The sequence below is a fragment of the Lepeophtheirus salmonis genome, chromosome 13 (genome assembly GCF_016086655.4).
Source record: "Lepeophtheirus salmonis chromosome 13, UVic_Lsal_1.4, whole genome shotgun sequence".
Classification (NCBI taxonomy): domain Eukaryota; kingdom Metazoa; phylum Arthropoda; class Copepoda; order Siphonostomatoida; family Caligidae; genus Lepeophtheirus; species Lepeophtheirus salmonis.
The window spans coordinates 8,016,502-8,024,595 of record NC_052143.2 but is presented as its reverse complement, the minus strand read 5'-3'; the positions used below and the strand labels follow the sequence as shown (position 1 = coordinate 8,024,595).

Sequence of the window (8,094 nt, the reverse complement as noted above, 5' to 3'; positions counted from 1 at the left end):
ATGTAGTTATTTCTTCTGCTTCACCTGAAGTACTTAATAACAAGATATAGATATACCTCTTATGGGCATCAAAATGATTCATTGTTTCGTTAGAAAACAGGTAAATGAGTATTGCTTTATTTTACACAACATAGTATTGAAATTCCCCTCCCAATTTTAAATCCCCTTATAAAAGATAATTTTTTATATCGTTTAGTTTATCATTTTTTTTTGTAAATTCTCTTTTCTGCATTCAATCAAGGCACTTGTTTAAAAGAAGAAAGGAAGGGGGGGGGATCTATTTAAGGCATGTTATATGATGTGCAATGCATATCCTGAATCATACATTCAAAAGTTAATTCATAATTCATGCATCAATTATACGTTATTCATTTAACAATAACGGCAAAAATATAAGTACATTATATATGTATAGTTAAATCCAACTGGACCGGGCTTGTATTCATTAAGAGCTCATTAATATTCGTCAATTGTCTTTCAATTCATATTTATGTTAGGTAGTGAGATAGAATTTGTAGGATATTATGACCGTTTCTTTTTAATCATAGGACTCGACTGACGTCATCCCACTCAATCTTTATGGAATTCAAAACAAAGCTATAAACGAAGATCACATGATTAAAATTTGTTCAAATTAGGGTGGGACCGGTATGTTAACTACAAAGTTTGATACAAACTGCGTTACACCTTTCATTGTACGTGATTCGGTACAGTATAAAAGTAAAATGTGTTTTTTTTTTTTAAATAAAATTAATGTAGTTTTTCAAATTTTTCAATTACAAATAAATTATTCCTAAATGTACATCACTTCTCAAGGAAATAGAGGTGGATATAAAATCTAACCGGGTTATATTATACTATTATTCATGAATTTATAAATTGTTTTGCAGGAAGATGAGCTTGTCTACATTTTACAGAATTAAACAATACTAATTAGCAGTCGCAATACTGCCAGCTGACGGAAAAATTATTTCGTATGATTGGAAGGTGTCGTGAAGGATACGTTGGGAAATTTATTTAAATCATCCCTCCACCATACCACTGGCTTTCGTCAACTGGGATGCATTTTATCATTTTGAAAGTCATTATCTTTTTTTTAATTTATAAACAAACACTTATATTATTTCTTAAATAAAAGGAAACTAATGGATTATATGGATTATTAATTAAATCTATTAATTAAAAAAAGATAATATTAACCAAAAAAATTTAATATCAAAATACTTAATATGTACCTATATACATACTGCATCGAAGATAAAAACGCACCAAACGGAACCGCAGTACAACCCCGTACTGTACCAGCCTTTGGTCAAGTATAGCTGGCTATGCGATGATGCAATGAGGGAGCCATGAATATCAACCTATAACTATCAATGCCACCTCTATGAATTATGCAAGAATTTGTCAAGAGGAAAAATAATAAAGTAAAGTAATCTGATGAAGCCAAGAAAATCTACTAAAGGTAACATATGCATTCTGCCACTTTGTTGCATAGCTTTGATTCGAATTTTCGTTACTCCTTCTCCCTATTCAATATCCATGGATTTTTATGTGTCAAAAACACAATCTGACTTTGAGGCAAGTGACAATACAAAGGTATGAAAGTGTCGCGTGCATTTTATATTGAAATAGTGATACATTTATAGCATCATTTACCAATCTTGTATCATAAATCACATGATAAAGCATTTAACAATAAAGTTTGATAGAATATGTATGTATTAACGGATGGCCCACCGAAATCTGAAGACTTACTAACTCCACAACAAATGAAGGTTGAGTGGTTGAAATTAATTCGATATATTCATGCATAAAGAATTAATTACTAAGTAAAACGAATCTAAGCTCTTTAGCTTACGTAGAAGTAATGATTGACGAATTTCCATTCGCACACTCCAGCAGTTGGTAGTCTCCCAGACCACCATCTACGCCATTAAAGGGCCAAAACATTGGAAAGGAAGAAGGGATCTGTCAAAAGGACTAAACTAGACCCGTAGAAGTGTTAGAAAACAGCCCAGACCACTCCTGTTAAGTCCGTGAGGACCAATGAAAGAGATCTCCGGATTTCACACAAGACTGTCCACAGACCTATCAAAAAAGTGAGCAGAAAGAGCCTTGTTAGGGTGGCAAGTCTAATTTTGACACAAGGAATGAGAAACACCCATCTTCTCCGTTGCTAGACTCTTTTGAGTTTTTTTTCTTACTCTTTTGCCCCCTCCCGCTCCCCATAGTCCCGATTTCAATCCCCTCAACGACTCACCTTTTGGGAAGACTAGCAGTGTCCATAATCCAAAAACTGAGATCCTCTAAGCCACTGTCACCCAGCACTGGGACACCATGACAGAGGACTACATCTGCAGTGGGTGCAAGGCATTCCGTAGTTTTCTGAAAGCCATCATTGCGCTAAGGGTGGCTACATTAATGATTAAGAGAGCTCAGACACACATCTATGTAAAGTATTAGTTGTGTTAAAATCCTATTGCCAATTAATATTTTATATATTGTTCAAGTTTAAAATTCACTATTTTCAGATTTCAATAGACCACTCAATAGTCCTATGAATATGTACCACTTAAGAGTCTACATACATACACGGCACTTGAATACCTGGAACCACATGAAGTGAATGACGTCAACCACTTTTATAAAATTCTAATATGTAAAGAAAAACAATACTCTTGATTTTTTGGTTTTTTTAGGCAAAACTTTGGAATTGATATAATCATATTTAAAAAAAAAAATTTGTTTGCATGCATGTAAATAGTAATAAGTACTTCACTATCTTTTCTTTAATTATCCGATGACGTAACATCCTTACATACTATAGTCAATATATATGTAATATCAAATACGTGCAAAATATGTAGGAACTTATACCCATAGATGAAGATAATGGATGTATTTTTGTAGGTAGTTGCTATCTGAATAAGTGTTTTTTATGTTCCTCTCCTGTTATCATTATTACTTTAACTTTAAAGAGATAACTTCTCAGTATGCATTAGTCACTAGTGATGGGACAAAAAAAAAAAAAAATCCTGATGCCGATTTCGATGCGATTCTAGTAAAAATTGGCGATGCCAATTAAGATTGTTTAATATTTAAAAAAATATTTTCCTATCAGGAGCGTATACAAGATTATATTTTAGGGGTTGTTTGGTTTTTGGAATTTTTTGTGAAAAAAATTCCAAAAATTAAATTTTATTTGGATAAAAACAATGAAATGGTAATTTTTAAAATTTTTTTCTCCAGATATTCTCAACTTGACGATTAAAACTTTTCAAATCTACAACTTTTCACACAAAATTATATTTTTTCGAATTTTTTATAAAAACTCAAGATATTCTTAAATAATTGACTTCTGTGGAAAAAAAATTCCAAAATCTTCAGTTTTCACAAAAAAACAATTTTTTTGTAGAAAAACTTGTAAAATCTAAAGTTCTTCATAGTAAATATTTTTTTTGGAAAAAAATGAAAAACCTCCCGATGTTCACACCAAAAATAATTTTGTCAATAGCAATGAATTTTTGAAATTTTTTTCTAAAAATATTTATATTTAAAAGTTTTTTATACAAAATTAGATGTTGAAAATTTTTTCCTATAGATTTATTTTCTAAAAAAGAAAGTCATTCGGCAAATTATGCAGTACAGCAAAAAATTTAATTTTTTGTGATTAACTATGGATTTTTGAATTGTTCTTTCCAAAATGTTTTATTTTCTCCTAATATTTAGCAATTTTTTAAGAAAACATTTCCAATGAATTAATATTAGAATTTTTTTTGCAAAACGATGTGGTTTTTTGAAATTATTTCCAAAAAAAGTTAATTTTCTTTGAAAAACTCTAGATGTTTTAAAAAAAATTAATATTTGAAATTAAAACTTTAAAAATTTTTCCAAAAAATTTAACTTTTTGTGAATAGCTATGGATTTTTCAAATATTCTTCGAAAAAACTTAATATTTTTCATTTGATTTTGGATATTTATTTTCCAAATAATTTAATTCCAAAAACAAAGTATCCCCCCCTCCTCTCCCCCTTGTTGAGGGGCACCATCAAGGACCCAACTTTATAAGTTTGAAGACTGAGTGGGACCGGAGAAAGACTGAACTACAAGGTGTCCACGATAAATTGGACTTACTTTGAACGTCATCCAGATCCATAATGTGGATATTCGGGGTTAAATCATACTAATATAAAAGGTTGCTTGAACAATACACTATAACTTCCATCACAATTGTTTTGACAGCAAACAATAGTCATCATGGAACAAGCAAGGAGAGACGTCATCCTCGAATTGGCTTGCGCGGGACACAAGCCCTCTTCTATCTACAAGCTTCTTAACTACCCCAAGACCACGGTGTACCGGGTCACCTCAATCCTGAAGGGATCCATTATGAGGGAGTGGAATGCTGTCGATGCCGCGGAAGTCATCAGGGGATGCAAATCATTTAGGGGCAGGATGGAGAAGATGGTGGTTGCTGAGGGAGGACATGTTGAATAAATTTATTGTTGAATATCATGTCTAACTTTTTTCATATTAACAAATACACTCCAAATTCCAGTTTTATCAAGCAGGTTGAATTTTAAGATAGTTCCAATTTATCGTGGACACCCCCTGTATATGGAACTGGAGTCTAGAGTTCTAAGTACTTGAACGGACACAACACTACTAGCAGATCATATTATTTTCAACTCTGCTGCTAGTTTATAACTGTCCTTTTCAATCAACAAACTCAAAATAAATTATCATAGTCATTCAATCTTTATCTTTTTGAAAAGATTTTATGAGTGCATTCCTCATCTTACACAGATGTGAGCATTTTAAATGTCACCACATCGAAACAGTTATTATTATGCACAACGTTCATTCACAGGACATCTGTGAGATATTAGCATTATGCCAGTAGTAATTGAAAAGTCGTGCTATTATAAGATGCAACGATTCTCTTTCTCTCTAAAGCCTTGATATTTTAATCTCCGCAATATGTACGTTACTTGTTATAAGTTCACATCCATGATTCGATATTGTTTATTTTTTGTATTAGGCCTTTTTATTTTGAAAAGGAGCACACATTGGATGAACATGCATCTCCATTGGATCAATAATTGTAATCATTCCTCCTTCTTTAGCATAGTGGTATTTCTTTCAATGAGCAAGTACAAATTACATAATTACAAATGGTCAGGCTTGTACCCGTTGACCCTTTTTCCGTTCAAACGTTCATTTTTTAATAATTTACTTATTCATATATTATTTATCTAGTATAAAAAGTTGTCCAACCTACAAAATACTCATTAATATGTAAAACCATTTTTTTAATACATAAAAATAAGCCTCAACAGCTTCTGTCCTTTAAGAAACAGCTGTGTAAACATATTTTTCCATAGTAACCTTATTTTCTAGGAATGCCGAGTCATGGGATAGACAATATAGGCAAATCATGTGGTGTCATAATGGGTACGAAGGAAAAAAGTGAACCCGAAACTAACCCGACTTTCGGGTCGGGTTCAACTTTTCCAACTTGATAGTTTGGCCTATAATACTCCTACCTGGTTGGGCTTTAATTATTAATTATCTGGCCCAGTCTTAGTTTGTCTATAATGTTAACCGCTCCAGACAGGTGAGTGTTAGAGACTTCGGTGTGGGGGGTGCTTACCGTGTGAGAGGACATAATTAGTCCAAAATCACATGTCTATATTACCCTGACCAGTTAAGAACTGCATTTCTTAGTATAAAAATAATAAGTGGATATCAACAATTTACATATATTCATGTGTATATTTTGTTACACGTGTTCACAGTTTTCGTTTTGTACATAGTTCAACTTTATCCTTTGCATCGGCTATTGATTAGAGTTATGCAGTTGCCCTGGAAATTAGAATTCCGTTTCAAAATCAGCAAAGCTGAAGTAGAACACAAATACAAAATTTTAGCAAATTTGGTTAACGTTTACCTCTAGCCCAATTGCAATTTCTAAACACGTGTGAAGCAAAAAAAGAAAAGAAAGAAGTTCATTAATTAAAAAAAAAATGTTTTACAATAAAATATTTCTAGGAACTATAACAGATTATGATGTTTTATAATTTTTTTAATCTCTAATTTACTGGATTGTAGAGAGTAAAAAGTGATCACCCTGAGACTATTTATTAAATATTATAGACATGATTAAACTTCAGTACAGAAAAAAAACAAAGGAACCCCTTTCTTCTTCCTATTTTTCTTATTAATTATCATCTTAATATAATATAAATTTAAATTTAGAATGTAAATATTGTATTTATATTATAAGAAGAAAAATAAATACATTTACAGTGTTGTAGTTCCCCCCCTCTCCCTCAAATGATAAAAAAATGATTGTTAGAATCAGATGGTACTTTCTATACTACAGCAATAACGTCAGTTGAACGCATATACAGATACAGTTGATAGTACATATTTTGTAAAATTTGACTGCGTACTGTGTCACTTTTAATTTTTTTTTTGTTTCAAGTAGATTTTACTGATTGACGAATTCGTATTCATAGGGCACACTTTTTTCATTTGTAGCATTGGTCAATATTTGAGTGCTGGGTTTAACTATTCTTTAGCCAAAGTCATTATTTTTTTATGACATAAGAGCCTCAATGATCTATATCTGGACGATAAACTAGAAGAGAAGAAGAAATATCCTTCAGCTTGTCAACACGTTGTCCACTAAGACTTTTGTTAGAGAGAATTGTGAGGAACTGCTAATGCTGGCGATTCTCTACGTAAAGGAGGGACAGGATAAGGGGTTCAACAGTTCATATGACCTGGTGCCTTACAATAAACAAGATGGACGTCTAAGCTTCTTTATGCTACAAAAATCGATCTGTTTAGGAAAAATATAGTTCAGGAATTACCAAAGGGGCCTTTATTTGTATTTGGACAGCGGGAGAAACTAAATAGCTGGGCACGCTTTTTTATTTTTGGTTACCTGTCTACATTAAGTACCACATTAGTGGTACCTAACTGAAGAACTGGTACTATTAGGGTTATTTTTTGATCAAGTTAGAAATGACATCAAAAATTACACGGTATCATATAAGTAGTTGGCATTTAAAAATTGACGAATGATCAATGCATTTATGTATGTAGAATAGTTACGAATTTAATTATAATTATAGATTTATAGTATTATATAAAGATGATCAATTATAAAAAGGAAAAACGATTATTACTTTTCTTCTTATTTTCTCAACTCAAGTTTAATAATGTCTTCTTTATTTAATAAAGGGTCTAGGCGCGATCACATATTCCTTGATACAATCAAGGAAAGTGAAGTGTCAACAAAAATTCTAAAACAAGATAATTTATATTTGATTAACTAAACATGTTACTTTATCAACATGTTTTTTCCCATTCATTGTTCATTTTTTTTCCGTTCGTCACTCATGCGTTCAAAAAATGAAGGGAAAGCGTAAACCCCCTTCTTTTTCCCCGCTCAATATCCAAGCCTGCATCCCTAATCATTTGAGAATAGTCCATAAAAATAATAGGTACATTTTTAGTTAATTACATAGTTGTAGAGTCGTAGAAAATATAACTATATAAAAGAAAGCGAAAATGACGTGGTAACTCTGAAAATTTGAAGCTTAGCTTTCGTTAGTTTAAGTACAAGCTACTCTGAGAGGAAGTATCCCAAATCCCAATCCGTATGTAGCAATGATATAGGGAGGAATTAACCCGATTCTCAGTTCGAGAATAAGAGCTTATACTTAAAACTCCCGGGCACTCATTAGTGTTTCTCTTTGTCCTTGATGACACACACAGTAGTGATTACTTTAAGCTTAGATGTTTTCTCTTCAATAATAACGATAACATCTTAGGGGAAAAAATTGTCAAGAGTTTTTTTTTTTTTTTTAAAGAAAAGGACCAAACCCTTGGCCTCGCCCATACTAAATCCGACCCTCCTCCGCCAACTTAGAAGATATATTACAGTTAGTAATAGAAGATCATTTTATTTAAGCTTTTATTTATTTGAGAAAATTTTTAGTTGGGGGAGTAATTTGGAGGGTTACACCAATATTTGTATGATAACATGGCAGTTTAAATACAGATTTCAAAACCAATTCA

The 8,094-nt window shown here is 31.9% G+C and overlaps 1 long non-coding RNA gene across 1 annotated transcript; it reads left to right on the top strand.

The window, feature by feature from the left end:
* Window positions 1-282: 282 nt before the first annotated feature.
* Window positions 283-735, top strand: LOC139907032 (uncharacterized). Its single transcript, XR_011783341.1, has 2 exons — window positions 283-497; window positions 549-735. It is a non-coding gene; the product is annotated as an uncharacterized lncRNA (long non-coding RNA).
* The last annotated feature ends 7,359 nt before the right edge of the window (window positions 736-8,094 follow it).